The following is a 17,426-nucleotide window of genomic DNA, read 5'->3' as shown; positions in this document are numbered from 1 at the left end:
CTAATTGCAATGGCTAATACTTCCAGTACTATGCTGAACAGGAGTGGTGAGAGTGGGCATCCCTGTCTTGTTCCTGTTCTTAGGGGAAATGTTTTTAGTTTTTGTCCATTGAGTATGATGTTTGCTGTGGGTTTATCATATATAGCTTTTATTATGTTGAGGTATGAGCCATCTATTCCCACCTTGTTGAGAGTTTTTAGCAAGAAAGGGTGTTGGATTTTGTCAAATGCTTTTTCTGCATCAATTGATATGACTATGTGATTTTTATCTTTCAATTTGTTTATGTGATGTATCACATTTATTGATTTGTGGATATTGTACCATCCTTGCATTCCTGGGATAAATCCTACTTGGTCATGGTGTATGATCTTTCTGATGTACTGCTGGAGCTGATTTGCTAGAATTTTGTTGAGGATTTTGGCATCTATGTTCATGAGGGATATTGGTCTGTAATTCTCTTTCATTGTGTTGTCTTTATCTGGTTTTGGTATTAGGGTGATGCTGGCTTCATAGAAGGAGCTTGGAAGTGTTCCTTCCACTTGAATTTTTTGGAATAGTCTGAGGAGGATAGGTTTTAGTTCTTCCTTGAATGTTTGGTAAAACTCTCCTGTGAAGCCATCAGGCCCCGGGCTTTTGTTTGCCCGAAGCTTTTTGATGACTGCTTCAATTTCGTCCATAGTTACTGGCCTGTTGAGCTGTTTAGATTCTTCCTGATTGATTTTTGGAAGGTTATATTTTTCTAGGAATATGTCCATTTCCTCCAGGTTGTCCAGTTTGTTGGAATAGAGTTGTTCGTAGTATTTTGTAATAATCCTTTTTATCTCAGCGGGGTCTGTTGTTATTTCACCTCTTTCATTTCTGATTTTGTTTATTTGGGTCCTCTCTCTTTGCTTCTTGGTGAATCTGGCTAGAGGTCCATCAATCTTGTTTATCCTTTCAAAGAACCAGCTCTTGGTTTTGTTGATCTTATGTATTGTTTCTTTGGTCTCTATGTCATTTATCTCCGCTCTGATCTTTGTTATTTCCTTTCTTCTGGTTACACTGGGCTTTTCTTGCTGCTCTTTTTCTAGCTCTTTGAGTTGTAGGGTTAAGTAATTTATTACCATTGTTTCTTTTTTTTGCAATAGGCTTGTAGAGCTATGAACTTCCCTCTCAAGACTGCTTTCGCTGTGTCCCATAGATGTTGGATTGTTGTGTTTTCATTGTCATTTGTTGCCATGATGTTTTTTATTTCTTCCTTGATCTCTCTGGTGACCCAGTTCTTGTTTAATAGCATGCTGTTTAGTCTCCATGTGTTTGATTTCTTTGGATTGTATTTATTGTAGTTGATTTCCAGTTTTATGCCACTGTGATCTGAGAAGATGCTTGATATAATTTCTATCTTCTTGAATTTGAAGAGACTTTGCCTGTGACCCAGCATATGGTCTATCTTTGAAAATGACCCATGTGCACTTGAGAAGAATGTATATTCTGTGGCTTTGGGGTGAAATGATCTGAAGATGTCCATTAATTCCATCTGGTCTAGTGAGTCATTTAGGATTACTGTTTGTTTGCTGATTTTTTGTTTAGAGGATTTGTCCAGTGGTGATAGTGGGGTATTAAAGTCTCCTACTATGATTGTATTGCTATTAATCTCTCCCTTGATATCCTCCAGGAGTTTTTTTATGTATTTGGGTGCTCCTATATTGGGAGCGTATATGTTTACCAGAATTATTTCTTCTTGTTGGATTTCTCCCTTTAGTATTATGAAGTGGCCTTCCTTATCTCTTGTTATGGCATTTACTTTGAGGTCTATTTTGTCAGATATAAGTATTGCTACCCCAGCTTTTTTTTCATTTCCATTTGCCTGAAAGATATTTTTCCATCCCTTCACTTTCAATCTGTGTGAGTCTCTTGTTCTGAGGTGGGTCTCTTGTAGACAGCATATATATGGGTCGTGTTTTTTTATCCATTCAGCTACTCGATGTCTTTTGATTAGAGCATTTAGTCCGTTTACATTTAAAGTTATTACTGAAAGGTATTTGTTTGTAGTCATATCTATTTTTGTGTCTGTATTCCTTCTTACCTGTTTATTTCTTCTTTTTACAGTATTCCCTTTAGCAATTCTTGCATTGCTGGTTTGGTGGTGATAAACTCCCTGAGGCTTTTTTTGTCTGCGAAGCTCCTGATTTCCCCTTCAATTTTGATTGATAGTCTTGTTGGATATAGTATTCTTGGATTCAGTCCTTTGCTTTGCAACACTTTGTATACCTCCTTCCATTCACTTCTAGCTTGTTGTGTTTCTGTTGAGTAATCATTTGACAATCTGATGGTTGTTCCTTTGTAGGTAACTCTCTGTCTCTCTCTTGCCGCCTTTAGGATTCTCTATCATTTATATTTGCCATTGAAATTATGACATGTCTTGGTGTGGGTCTTTTGGGGTTGATCCTGCTTGGGACTCTCTGTACTTGCGTAACTTTTATCTTTCCCATATCCGGGAAGTTTTCTGTCATTATTTCTTCGAATAGATTTTCTAATCCCTGCTGCTCTTCTTGTCCTTCTGGCAGCCCTATTATACGCATGTTACTTCGTTTCATGTTGTCCCGAAGCTCCCTTAGGCTTTCCTCCTGCTTTTTAATTTTTTTCTCCAATTGCTGTTCAGATTGAGCTTGTTTCTGTATCTGATCTTCTAACTCACTAATTCGGTCCTCTGCTTCTTGTAGTCTACTGTTGAAACTTTCCATGGTGTTTTTGATTGTAGCTATATCACTTTTCATTTCTTTCTGATTCTTGCATAAGTTGTTGATTTTCTCATCCATCCGATGTATAAATTCCATGACCATTACTCTGAACTCCTTTTCGGTCATGTTGCAAGCTTCAGTTTCACTAATTTCCTTTCTTGGCGACTCCACATTTTCTTTCCTCCGTGAGTTATTTCGTTTCCCCATTCTGGCTATTACCAGAAAGCTCAAGCTTCCGTTTGCGTGGACCTGGGCCGTGTGCTGTGGGGACTTCGCTCCACCCTAGTTTCACTGAAGTGGTCTGACACTAGGACGTGTGGCTGCCTTTGTTTGGTGGGAACCAGACTTGCCCAGTATCAGTGTCCCCAGTGTTCCGTGTGGTCTCGTGTGCACATTTAGAATCAGGGGCCCTGTCTGCACCACACTGTTGGTATGTGCCGAGAATGAGATCCTTAGCATGTGCCAGGAGTCAGAGTTTCCCTGTGTCTGCACCAAGACTCGAGTGTCAAAGTCTCTGTTGCCTTGTGCGGTTTCTCGTTGAGAATCAGGGTCCCTGTGTGTGCACGCACCAACAATTGGGGTCGCTGGCTCTTAGTGTGAATGCGCTGTGAGTCAGGGATCCCAGGCAGCTGTGTCCGGCGTGCCCAATTCCCTGAAGTGGAGCTGCGTCCTGTGTGTGCTCTCTCTACAGAGCCAAACCAGCTAGAGCGCACATTCTTAAAATCCTGAAGGTGAGCTGGCTCAGTGCACTCTCCCAGCGTCCCAGAAGGGGGGTGGAGTCCGTCCTGCGTGCCAAATTCCCCAAAGGGAAGCCCCTCTGTGCGCGCTCTAAGAATCCCCGAAGGGGGAGCTGTGACCCGCAAGCCAAATTCCCCCAAATTCCCCGAAGGGAAGCCCTCTGTGTGCACTGACAGATTTCCCCGTGGGGGAGCTGCTTCTGTCCCGCGCACGCGCGCGCACGCCAAATTCCCTAAGGGGGAGCGCGTCCCTGCGCAAAGCTCGGCAGCTTGGGTGAGGGGCGGGTCTATCAGTTAGTATGGCGCTTTCCGCGTGCCTGTGGGCGCTCAGCAGCTTGGGGGAGGGGCGGGTCTATCAGTTACTATGGCGCTATCTGCACGCCTGCGAGGAGGGGGATAGGCTCTTTGACTCACGGAAATCTGCAGGGAAGTCTGGATTCTTGTTGTTTGTTGGTCTGAAGCTGGAATAGCAGTTCTCTGTCCCCAGTGGCTGCAGGGTCCTGGTTTGTGTCAGAAGCCAGGATCCGAGTCTCAGGCAGCTCTGTTTCTCAAGATGGCATGGTCTCCGCGTCCGCACCAGCCACAGAGAAGTGTCCGCTTTGTGCGCGGGGCTCCACCGTCTAGGGCTGCCCTGTTAGGGAGCCCCTTGGAAGACCTGCAGAATCTAACTGACCCTATCTCTTACACACACACACACACCACACACATCTACACTCTCCTCTATGGGTTCCTCACTCACACTCTCTCTCTCCTTACCTTCCTGCCGGTCGCCATCTTTTCTCCCGGGTCATTTGTCTTTTTGTTGCTAAGTTATAAGAGATCTTTATATATTCTGGACACCCAACCCTTATCAGATATATGATTTGCATTCTGTCAGTTGTATTTTCATTGTCTTGGTAGTGTCCTTCAAAGCATAAAAGTTATACTTTTGTGGTTCTTTTAGTTGCTTATGCTTTTGGTGTTATATTTAAGAAAAATGTTGACTAGTAAAAGGTCATGGAGATTTATACTTATATTTCCTTAAAGTTTTCTTTAACTTTAGCTCTTACATTAGGGTCCCCTCAGCCCAGCCTGCACCCTCTCCAATTTGGGACCCCTTGGGGTATGTCCCCAGGATTGGGCCTAAATGGACAGTTGGACATCCCTCTCACAATCTGGGACCACTGGCTCCTAACTGTTCACATGCCTGCCTTCCTGATCATCCCTAACTGCCCCTCACTGCTGTATTGGTCATCCCCAACTGCGCCCCTGCCAGCCTAGTAACCCCCAACTGCCCTCACCCGCTAGCCTGATCGCCCCTAACTGCCCCTGTGCCAGCATGGTCACCCCTTACTTCCCCCCTCTGCCAGCCTGGTCACCCTCAACTCCCCCCCCCCCCCCCGCTGGCCTGGTCACTCCTCACTTCCCCCCTCTGCCAGCCTGGTCAACTCTCACTGCCCCAACTCTGGCAGCCTGGTTTCCCCCAACTGCCTTCCCTGTGGGCCTGTTCACCCCACGCAGCCTGCTGCTTGGTCGTTTGGTCACCCCTCACTAACCCCCCTGCCAGCCTGGTCGCCCCACACAGCCTGTTTGGTCGTCAGTTCGGTTGTGATGGTCACTTAGGCTTTTATATATATAGATAGTAGAAACAATTACATGTCATAATCTAGATGAAATGGCAAAATTCCTAACGATACACAAACTACAAAAACTTACACAAGAAGTATAAATCTGAATATCATTATAATAAGAGGTTGAATTAATAATAAAAAACCTCTAAACAAACAACCAGGGCCAGATAACTTCACTGCTGAATTCTATCAAATGTTTAAAGAATAACACCAATCATTCAAAGACTCTCCCAAAATATAGAAGGGGAAGAAACACTTAGGCTAATATTATTCTGACCAAATCCAGACAAAGATATTATAAGAAAAGAAACAATAGACTAATATCTCTTATAAATATTAATGAAAAATTTCTCAACAAATACTAGAAAACCAAATCTAGCAACACATGAAAAGGATTATATACCATGACCAAAATAGGATTTATCCTAGGAGTGCAAGGCTGGTTCAACATATGAAGTTCATTGGATGTAATACACCAGATTAATAGAATAAAAGAAAACATTATATGATCATTTCATTAGATGCGGAAAAGTCATTTGACAAAACCCAATACCTTTTGATGGTAAAAATACTCAGTAAACTAGGAATAGAAGGGAACTTCCTCAAAATGATCAAGGGCATTTATGAAATACCTACAGTTAACATCATGCTTAGTGGTGAAATACTAAAAGCCTTCCCCTTAATATCAGAAACAAGATGATGTCTGCTTTTACCACTTCTATTCAACATTGTACTGGAAGTTCTAGTCGTGGTAGTTAGGCATGAAAAAGAAAGAAAAGACATCCAAATCACAAAGGAAGCAGTAAAACTATGTCTATTTGTAGTTGATATGATCTTTTATATAAAACTTCTAATAAAATTACAAAATATCTTACTGTTAATAAGCAAATTCAACACAGTTGCAGGAAATAAGAATAGTTTACAAAAAAATCTGTATAGCTATACTCTAGCAACAAGCAATCCATAAATTAAATTAAGAAAAAAATTGATTTATAGTAGCATCCAAAAGAAAAATATGCTTAGGAAAAACTTTAATGCAGGATGCACAAGACCAAAATACTGAAAACCATGAAGTATTGTTAAAAAAATAAATAGAAAGAGATACCATGTTCATAGATAGGAAGATGGTATTCCTCTACAAATTTATCTATGGATTTAATACAATTCCTATTAAATTTCATATTCGTTTTTTGGTGCTAGAATGGATAAGTTTATCCTAAAATTTATATGAAATTGCAAGGGGTGCAAAATCATAAGATAAAAGAACAAAGTGAGAGGATTCACATTTGCCAATTTCAATAATTACTACAAAGCTACAGTAATCAAAACAGTGTGACCTGGCATAAGGATAGATATAGAGATTAATGGAATAAAATTGAGACTTCAGAGATAAACCAATGCATTGCTCGTCAATTGATCTTTGACAAGGGCTCCAAATTATTCAATGAGGGAAGAGTCATATCAATAAGTGGTATTTGGACAACTGAATATTCATATGCAAAAGAATACATTTTTGAACCCTATCTCACACTATATAAAAAATTTACTAAAAATTGATCAAAGACCCTAATCTTAAAGATAATAGCATGTTTTAGTCTAGTTATGAAATTCATAGAATTTTTCATGTCTCCAGATTCAGGGGGTAGGGGGGAATGTTTTGACTTGGGCCTGATTCCATAGGTCCTAAATTATAGAATACAATAAAGCCCTCAAATTTTTCACCTTAAGTGCACTTTCAAGACTTATGTTCTCTTAAAATGGACTAGGACCCAGAACACTTTTTGCATTAAAACAGTCTGCTCCCTGTTCAAAGTCTACAAGGTCTAGTAGATAGTAGACTGTTGCAGAGCTCTACTCTGAGCAGTTTTGAAACAAGGCAAACCCATACATTCAACCTTGAGACTCACCTTTCTGACACAAGATTACCAAGAATCATCTCAACTTTCTGGAAATAAGCCAAACCTGCTAATTCTATGTTGTCATGGTTCTAAGTGGCTTCCCATTTGCAAGAAGCAAATTCCAGTAGTTAGCATAATAAATGCAAGAAGTTCATCAGAAGGCTGATGGACACCTTCAGCAGGGCTGAAAATCTGCATATATTATTTCCTGCTGCTGGAACAGCCCAAAGGCAGTTCCCCCAACCTGATAATCTTTTTATTGTTTACCAAAATTTACCTTTGATATGTATATCTGCTTTGCTAGAGGGCAAGATGTGTGAATAAAAAGCCCTGTGTGCAGAGATTCAGGGAACTTAGTCACTAGAACTAAGCTTCCTCTGGCTCCCCCAAAATGCCTTCCAAATTTATATTTCATGTCTAGTTTATTTAATTTACTCACAGCCCCTGCTCCAGATTCCTGAACCATAGTAGATGCTGAGAAAGACCCTGGCACCCATTCAGAAATTGGTTTACTCTCCTAAAAGATATACCATGAAGGTGTGAAGAGAAACACTGAGGCAGGTCACCACACTAGAATTACCTTTTTCTCAAAAACTGCTTAGCAAATGTGACCACCATTTGAATTTCATCTACTCTGGGACTAATCAAAGAGAGAAAATAAGTTATAAATTCTCATAAAATCTAAAATTTGAGGGAGGGAATGGAAAGAAAGGCCTGACGTGGTGTGTCAATGTAGGAAGTATATTTTTAAGATGTCTCCCATTCCCACATTAAAATCCCTTCTCAAAGACTTGTACTTTTCCTTAGCTTGGCATTGAGTCTTAAATGTATTACTAAGCAGTTGTGACTGTGAACACATAATGTGGACCTTTCTGGGCCACAGTTGCTTCCTATATAAATTGGGGAAAATAATAAAATTTATCTTACAATATCTGTATAAGGATTCAAGAGGTAATAAAGCAACTGCAAAACATCTAGTTCAGTGTCTGGCACAAAAATATATATGTATTTAAATTTCTATTGAATCTGAAGTCCATAATAAAGATATGTCACTTCAGATGATAATGAGTATGGTAGCAACCATACTTAGGTAAAAACTGCTGTTTGAATTTTAACCCTGCTATTCTGGCTTCTGCACTCACTTACTTGCTTAAACAATAGGGTAGTTACCTCAGCTTCCAGACTGAGACTCACAAAGGTCTCAGTCTGGAAGCTGAGGTAACTACCCTATTGTTTAAGGGTAGCCTGTGCCTGTGGACCAGGACTACAGGAGATTGATTCCCACTGACTCAATAGCTCCAGGAGTAGAAACTGTAGATAACCTTTAGAGATTACTGACTCCGCTTGGTTCTGCTTCTGTAAAAACCTGCTTTCACAAGATAGGGCCACATTCCAATGTCCAGCAGGACAAAGGAAAATTCTTGTGGTTTAGATCTTTAAAAGGACTGCCTACACCTGGAACGGCGCGGTCGAGAGTGTGGCCACCTGCGTGTGGTGTTCTCGCTGCTGTCCTGGCCAGTTCAATAAATCCTTGCCTGCATTTTTAATCAATCAGCAGCCTCTGGTGGTCTTATTATGACTCCAGGGTTCCACCCAACAACAACGAGCACTATGTTTATGTGTTCTCCCCATCATAGAGCATGCATACATTTTAACAGTCTTTTAGTTTCTCAAGTTGAAAAAGTTATTAATTACCAATGGATATTTCAGGAAAAATATAGAGCAATAAAAATGAGTTTTGGTGGAGTGTTGAGAGAAGCAAAGGACCTTTCCACTTTTCTTTGTCAATCAAGAGAAACAGTAGCATAATAATTAGACCCAGGTAACCTGTCAAGGTCAAACTTCTAAGTTTTAGTAAATATGTGAACACATGATTCCAATATAAGGGAGCAAAGAATCATGATCAACAATTCCATCTAATACAATAGAAAGGTCATGGAAAACTGGAGCTTAGGTCAATAGTATACATGGGGCATGGGGTGGAGAAAGGGACAAGAATTGTAGAGAGAGGAGTTCACATAAGACATGTAACACAAGACTATATGATGGATGTTTATTTTTTTAATTTTATTTTATTGTTTAAAGTATTACAAATAGTAGTACATATGTCTCCTTTTTTCCCTCCCCCATTGACCTTCCCCTTGAGTCCTCTACCCCCTGGCACATGCCCTAACCCCCCCACCCAGTGTCTTGTGTCCATTGGTTATGCTTATATGAATGCATTCAAGTACTTCAGTTGATCTCTTACTTTACCACCCAACACTCTCCAGCCTTCCTGCTGTAATTTGACAGACTGTTCGATGCTTCTCTAGTTCTGTCTCTATCTTTTTATTCATCAGGTTATAATGTACTTTATTATCCATAAATAAGTGAGATCATGTGGTATTTTTCTTTCTTTCACTGCCTGGCTTATTTCACTTAGCATAATGCTCTCCAGTTCCAGCCATGCTGTTGCAAATGGTAAGAATTCCTTCTTTTTTACAGCAGTGTAGTATTCCATTGTGTAGATGTACCATAGTTTTCTAATCCACTCATCTGCTGATGGGCATTGAGGCTGTTTCCAAATCTTTGCTATTGTAAATTGTGCTGCTATGAAAATAGGGGTGCATATATCCTTTCTTATTGGTGTTTTTCTTTTCTTGGGATATATTCCTAGAAGTGGGATTACTGGGTCAAATGACAGTTCCATTTATAAATTTTTGAAGAAATGCCATATTGTTTTCCACAGAGGCTGCACCAGTCTACATTCCCACCAGCAGTGAAGGAGGGTTCCTTTTTATCTGCATCATCTCCAGCACATGTCATTTGTTGATTTGTTGATGATAGCCATTCTGACAGGTGTGAGGTGGTACCTCATTGTTGTTTTGATTTGCATCTCTCAGATGATTAGTGACTTTGAGCATGCTTTCATGTGTCTCTTGGCTTTCTGAATGTTCTCTTTCAAAAAGTGTCTGTTTAGGTCCTTTGCCCATTTTTTTATTGAATTGTTTATCTTCCTTTTGTTAAGTTTCATGAGTTCCCTGTAAATGTTGGAGATTAAAACCTTATCGGAGATAACATTGGCAAATATCTTCTCCCATGCAGTGGGCTTTCTTGTTGTTTTGTCGATGGTTTCTTTTGCTGTGCAGAAGCTTTTAATTTGATGTAGTCCAATTTGTTTATTTTCTCCTTAATCTCTCTTGCCCTAGGATCTGTGTCTGTAAAGATATTGCTACAACGTATGTCTGCAATTTTGCTGCCTATGGAGTCTTGTAGGATTTTTATGGTTTCCCGTCTTACATTCAAGTCCTTTAGCCATTTTGGGTTTGTTTTGGTGTATGGTGTAAGTTGGTGATCTAGTTTCATTTTTTTTGCATGTATCTGACCAAATTTCCCAGAACCATTTATTAAAGAGGCTGTTTTGGCTCCATTGTATGCTTTTGACTCCTTTGTCAAACATTAATTGAGTATAATGGCTTGGGTCAATTTCTGGGTCCTCTATTCTGTTCCATTGGTTATATGTCTGTTCTTTTGTCAGTACTAGGCAATTTTGAGAACCGTGGCTTGGTAATATAGTTTGATGTCTGGTATTGTGATCCCTCCAACTTTGTTCTTCTTTCTCAAGATAGCTGTGTCAATTCGGGTTCTTTTTTTATTCCAGATGAATTTTTGGAGAGTTTGTTCTAGATCTTTGAAATATACCATTGGTATTTTAATAGGTATTGCATTGAATATATAGATTGCTTTGGGTAGTATTGACATTTTAACCCATTTGCACTCACTTGCTTTTTCTTGATTCCTTTATTCTACTCAGGATTTAATTTTTTAAATACCCCAGATTTTACAAAGCACAGCAGTAGAATAAAAAACTGGAGTTTCTTTTCATACAAACTTATTTATTTGAATTTTTTATATTTCAAATTATTGATACATTAAATACAATTCGACATATGAGCTGCTACCAATGCTAACCATGTCGAGTCACACTCGACATCCGAGTGCAAAAGGTTAATAATGTTGATTCAACCAATCCATGAACATGGTATGTTCTTGCATTTGTTTATATCTTCCTCTATCTCTTTTTTCAATGTCCTGTAGTTTTCCAAGTACAAGTCATTTACGTCCTTGGTTAAGTTTATTCCTAGGTATCTCAATTTTTTTGGTGCGATGGTAAATGGGATTGTTTTTTTCATTTCTCTTTCTGTGAGTTCATTATTGGTGTATAAAAAGGCCATAGATTTCTGGGTGTTAATTTTGTATCCTGCTATATTGGCAAATTCATTTATTAGGTCTAGTAGTTTTTTAATGGAGTCTTTGGGGTTTTCTATGTATAGTATCATGTCTTCTGCACATAAGGACAGTTTTACTTCTTCTTTTCCAATTTGGATGCCTTTTGTTTCTTCTTCTTGTCTGATCACTATGGCTAGTACTTCTAGTACTATGTCGAACAGGAATGGTGAGAGTGGGCATCCTTGTATTGTTCCTGTTCTTAGGATAAATGGTTTTAGTTTTTGCCCATTGAGTATGATGTTGGCTGTAGGTTTTTCACATAGGGCTTTTATTATGTTGAGCTATGATCCCTCTATTCCCACTTTGCTGAGAGTTTTTATCAAGAAACGGTGTTTGATTTTGTCAAATGCTTTCTCTGCATCGATTGATATGATTATGTGATTTTTGTCTCTCAGTTTGTTTATGTGATGTATCACATTTATTGATGTGCAGATATTGTACCATTCTTGCATCCCTGGAATAAATCCCACTTGGTCATGGTGTATGATTTTTCTAATGTATTGCTGAATCTGATTTGCTAGAATTTTGTTGAGGATTTTAGCATCGATGTTCATCAGGGATATTGGCCTGTAGTTATCTTTTTTTGTGGTGTTTTTATCTGGTTTTTGGATTAGGGTAATGCTGGCTTCATAGAAAGAGCTTGGAAGTGTGTCTTTATCTTGAATTTTTTTGGAATTATCTGAGGAGGATAGGTTTTAGTTCTTTGAATGTTTGGTAGAACTCCCCTGAAAAGCCATCTGGACCAGGGCTTTTGTTTGCTGGAAGATTTTTTATTTCTGTTTCAATTTCTTCAGTAGTTATCGGCCTATTCAGGTTTTTTTATTCTTCTTGGTTGAGTTTTAGGAGCTTGTATTTTTCTAGGAAAGTGTCCATTTCATATAGGTTGTCCATTTTGTTGGAATAGAGTTGTTCATAGTATTTTTTCATAATCGTTTATATTTCTGTGTGATCAGTTGTTATTTCACCTCTTTCATTTCTGATTTTGTTTATTTAGGTCCTCTCTCTTTGCTTCTTGGTGAAGCTGGCTAGAGGTTCATCAATCTTATTTATCCTTTCAAAGAACCAGCTCTTAGTTTTGTTGATATTTTGTATGTTTGTTTTTTTTTGTCTCTATGTCATTTATCTCTGCTATGATCTTTATTATTTCCTTCCTTCTCCTTATGCTGGGCTTTTCTTGTTTCTCTCTTTCTAAGTCTTTGAGTTTTAGGGTGAGATAATTTATTACCATTGTTTCTTGTTTTTTGAGGTAGGCTTGTAGAGCTATGAACTTCGCTCTCAAGACTGCTTTCACTGTGTCCCATAGATTTTGGATTGTTGTGTTTTCATTGTTGTTTGTTGCCATGATGCTTTCTATTTCTTCTTTGATCTCTCTGGTAACCCAGTCATTGTTTAATAGCATGCTTTTTAGCTTCCAGGTGTTTGATATTTTTAATTGTTTTTGTTGTAGTTGATTTCTAGTTTTATACCATTGTAATCTGAGAAGATGCTTGATATGATTTCTATCTTCTTGAATTTGAAGAGACTTTGCCTGTGACCCAATATATGGTCTATCTTTAAAAATGTCCCATGTGCACTTGAGAAGAATGTATATTCTGTGGCTTTGGGGTGAAATGTTCTGAAGATGTCAATCCCATCTGATCTAGTTTGTCATTTAGGATTGATGTTTCTTTGCTTATATTTTGTTTAGTGGTGTTAGTAGGGTATTAAAGTCCCCTACTATGAATGTATTGTTATCAGTCTCTCCTTTGATATCCTCCAGAAGTTGTGTGTTTTTTTTATGTATTAGGCTGCTCCTGTATTGGGTTCATATATGTTTATAAGAGTTATTTCTTCTTGTTGGATTTCTCCCTTTCATATTATGAAGTGGCCTTCCTTATCTCTTATTATGTCCTTCACTTTGAGATCAAATTTGTCAGATATAAGTATTGCTACTCCAGCGTTTTTTTTTTCATTTCCATTCACCTTAAATACCTTTTTACACCCCTTCACCATCAGTCTGTGTGAGTCCTTTTTTCTGAGGTGGGTTTCCTGAAGACAGCAGATATATGGGCTCAGATACCCTATGTCTTTTGATTGGGGCATTTAATCCATTTACATTTAAAGTTATTATTGATAGGTATTTGTTTGTCACCATTTTTATTTTTAATGCATGAGTTCCTTCTTCACTTCCTATTTCTTCTTTTTACAGTAAACCCTTTAGCATTTCTTGCATTGCTGATTTGTTGGTAATAAACTCCCTTAGTCCTATTTTTGTCTGTGAAGCTCCTGATTTCACCCTCAATTTTGATTGATAGCCTTGCTGGGTACAGTATTCTTGGATTCAGACCCTTCCTTTCCATGACTTTGTATATTTAATTCCATTCCCTTCTATCCTGATGTGTTTCTGTTGATAAATCAGTCACTATCCTAATGGGGGATCCTATGTAGGTAACTTTCTGTCTCTCTCTGGCTGCTTTTAAGATTCTTACTTTGTCATTGGTGTTTGCAAATCTACACTAATAAAAGAGAAACATGCAAATTAACCATCACTCCACTACACCCACCAGCCAATCAGAAGCGAGTATGCAAATTAACCCAACTAAGATATCTGCTGCCACAGAGCTGGAGCTAGAAGGAGGCTTGGGTTGCCCCTGGCGATGGACGAAGCCAAGCTTCCCACCTGCCCTGGACGGCCCTGGCCTCTGATCAAGGCTACAAAGTTTCAATTATAGAAGATAAATAAATCCCAGATATCTGCTTCCAGCTGGCCCTGGCCTCTGCTCAAGGAGGCCCTGAAAAAAAAAAGAAAAAGAAAAAGAAAAAAAGCCCCTTACCCAGGCTGGCCACACCCCCATGGGGTGAGGGTCCCCATTGGGGGCCTTGGCCAGCCTACAAACACCCATCAGCCCTCACCCAGGCTGGCCAGGCACCCCAGTGGGGACCCCAACCCTGAAGGGGGTGTGGCCAGCCTGCAAACAGCCCTCAGCCCCTCACCCAGGCTGGCCACACCCCCATGGCCCAATCCCTGTAACTGGGCAGTCAGATATCCCTCGAGGGGTCCCAGATTGGAGAGAGTGCAGGCTTGGCTGAAGGACCCCCCGCCCCGTGCATGAATTTCATGCACCAGGCCTCTAGTTTAATTATAATGTCTCTTGGTGTCAGTCTTTGGGGTTTCATTTCATTTGGGACTCTGTGAGCTTCTTAGATTTGTGTGAGTTTTTTCTTCCCTACATCAGAGCAGTTTTCTGTCATTATTTCTTCAAGCAGGTTTTCTATTCCTTACTCAGTTTCTTTTCCTTCTGGTGGCCTTATTATGCAGTTGTTGTTTCATTTTGTGTTGTCTCAAAGTTCCCTTAGGCTCTCCTCCTGTTTTTTAAGTTTTTTTTTTTCCTAGATGCTGATCTGCTTGGGTATTTTTTCTTATCTTGTCTTCTAGTTCACTGATGAGGTCTTCTGCTTCTTCTAGTCTACTGTTTATGCTTTCTATTGAGTTATTTATAGAAGTGATGTCATTTTTCATTTCTTCTTGGTTTTTCTTCATTTCCTCTTGGTTCTTACACATATTGTTGAATTTGTCTTTCAACCTTTTCAGTGACCTTATGACCATTTCTCTGAATTCTTTCTCTAACATATTGCTTGCCTCCATTTCGTTTACTTTCTTTTCTGGCGATGCCCCCTTTTCTTTTGTATGCGAGCTGTTTCTTTATCTCCCCATGATCTCTCTTCTCCAGGTGTCTGGTAATGTAGCTCTCTCTCTCCTTTCCCTAGGTGAAATCTAACCTTTCCGTGAGAATGTGCAGAGCTCGTCCAAGTCCGCGTATTTGCGCTGCTTGAGATCTGGTGTTCTTGGGTTCGCAGCTGGTCCCTGGGTGTTCAGGGGTGTTTCTTATTTTCAGGACATTGTACTTAGAATAGTTTAGTGCTCCATTATTTCATTAAAAGAAAAATCTGTATCAATGTAAGGTAGCTCTATGGCTTATAAATGCCCTAACTATTCTTAAAAAAAAAAAACAAAAACACAAAAAAACTAAGTGAGATAGCAAGAACAGATTAAGTATTTGGTGATTTCCATGGTAATCCTGGGCCCTTCCTAGAACTATCTGTGAGGTGAGTCTTGATGAAAGAGCAAATTAAATAATGGTGTCATTATGCAACATGAATATTCATGCTTATGCTGTTGCTTAAATATTCTTTTCTGTCATGGCTAAATAAAACACAGCACCATTTATGTGAAAATCACCACATTATGATTCTAGCACACTTCTAAATAACTGAAGGGTGTATTAGTGGGTACAAGCTTCACAAGTCCCTAGAAATTATAGTTAGCCACTCAATAAAGTTCAGTTGGTATGCTCCATCAAATAAAAAAACAAAGGTTAGCAAGACTGTGAATCCAGGATGGAAGGGCATCTATAAATCACAAGGGCCTAAGCAAAGAGGAATCAGAGGCTAGGTAAGCCACAGAAATCAAGAGGCCCCATTGGGAAGAATAGACAAAAGGGAAGATAACTGGTTTTACTGAGTACCTACAATATATCCAGTGCTATGCTAGGTGTTTTATAAACATTACTAATGGCCCAGTGCACAAAATTCGTGCATGGGGAGGGGGTGGTCCCTCAGCCTGGCCTGCATCCTCTCCAATCTGGGACCCCTGTGGGATCGGGCCTAAACCTGCAGTTGGACAAACCCTCGCAATGTGGGACTACTGGCTCCTAACCACTCACCTGCCTGCCTGCTTGATCTCCCCTAACCACTCTGCCTGCTGGCCTTCTTGCCCCCAACTACACCCCCTTGCCAGCCTGATCACTCCCACTGCCCTCCCCTCCTGGTCTTATCACCCATAACCGCTTCTACCTCAACCCCACCACCATGGCTTTGTCCAGAAGGACATCTGGAAGGTCTCATGGTCTAATTAGCATATTACCCTTTTATTAATATAGATAGGATATGACACACTGCCATAACTATAACATATCTACCAGTATTACTCTATGAGAATACATACTTCATCCAATAGGAAGGCATCTAATACATTACATTGTATATGTTGTAAGTAGTAGGAAATACTGTATTCGTAGCAATAATATATACCCTGTGACTTCCCTTCTTGATCTGGGAATGGTTCCCCACTTCTTTTGACATTTTCTGGCCCCTAATGTATTTTTTTTTGTCATTCAGTGTAACTTTATTTACTGTTTATTGCACATGATTTGAGGTCTTTAATTTCTAACCACCAAAGATTCAAAGGATTATTTTTTCCATGAAATTTAACATTAACATTAGTGAATTTGTGTATTCATGTGTTTTTATTGTAAACATCTGCATTATTCACATTGTCATAGATCCTGAACTCATAAGCGTGGACCATGCACAGGCTGGCAGCAAGCCAGGAAGCCACTCTGCAAGCAAACAGATACTCTTCATAAGGAGAAAAGTCATAGCATAACATTTAATGTCCAACCTGAGTCACCTCAGAATGTTATATATATTGACTTCTTAATTCATATAGTATTGGGAACTCAACTGCTTGGTTGGTGGCGGGGTTGACCTGGTTTTGGGAGGATTATTCCTGAAATAATTAAGGAAAGGAGGGCTCAATCTTTCTTCTTGGTTGCTTGCTCCTCCCCAGCACCTTCATCTTTCTTCTCGTCCTCAGCTTCTTGGGCATCTTCTCCTTCACCTTCACCTCCTTCTTCCTCCTTTGCATCCTCAAATTCTTCCTTGGCTCCTTCTTCCTCTTCCTCTCCTTCCTCTTCCTCAGCCTCTTCCTTCTCCTTTTCCTCCTCTTTAGCTTCTCCTTCAGAAGGGGGTTCATCCTTAGCTTCCTCGGCTTTTGCAGCCTCAATGGTCTCCTTCACCTCGATCTGCTCCTCCTGGACGTGGCTGCTGTATTAAGAAGGGAAGGAGTGAGCGGACATCAAGTAGGACCTAGTCTGTAAACCACCGTAGGCAGATCACCAAAGACCTGGAAACTCTGATAGTAGCTGCTGGCTATGCTTCCCATGCTGGTGAAACTGAGCCGGGTCTCCTCACCTTCCAAGAGTTTCCTGTAAGCTGCAATGTCAATGTCCAAAACTGTCTTCACATTGAAGAGGTCCTGGTATTCTTTTAAATATCCTGCCATTTCACTCTTTGTGGTTCTCAACTCATTTTCTAATTTGTTGATTGTGTCCTGCATAGCACTAACGTCAGAGTTGTGCTTATCCTCCAGCT

This window comes from Cnephaeus nilssonii (genome assembly GCF_951640355.1).
Source record: "Cnephaeus nilssonii genome assembly, chromosome: X".
Classification (NCBI taxonomy): Eukaryota; Metazoa; Chordata; class Mammalia; order Chiroptera; family Vespertilionidae; genus Cnephaeus; species Cnephaeus nilssonii.
This window is presented reverse-complemented; position numbering follows the sequence as displayed.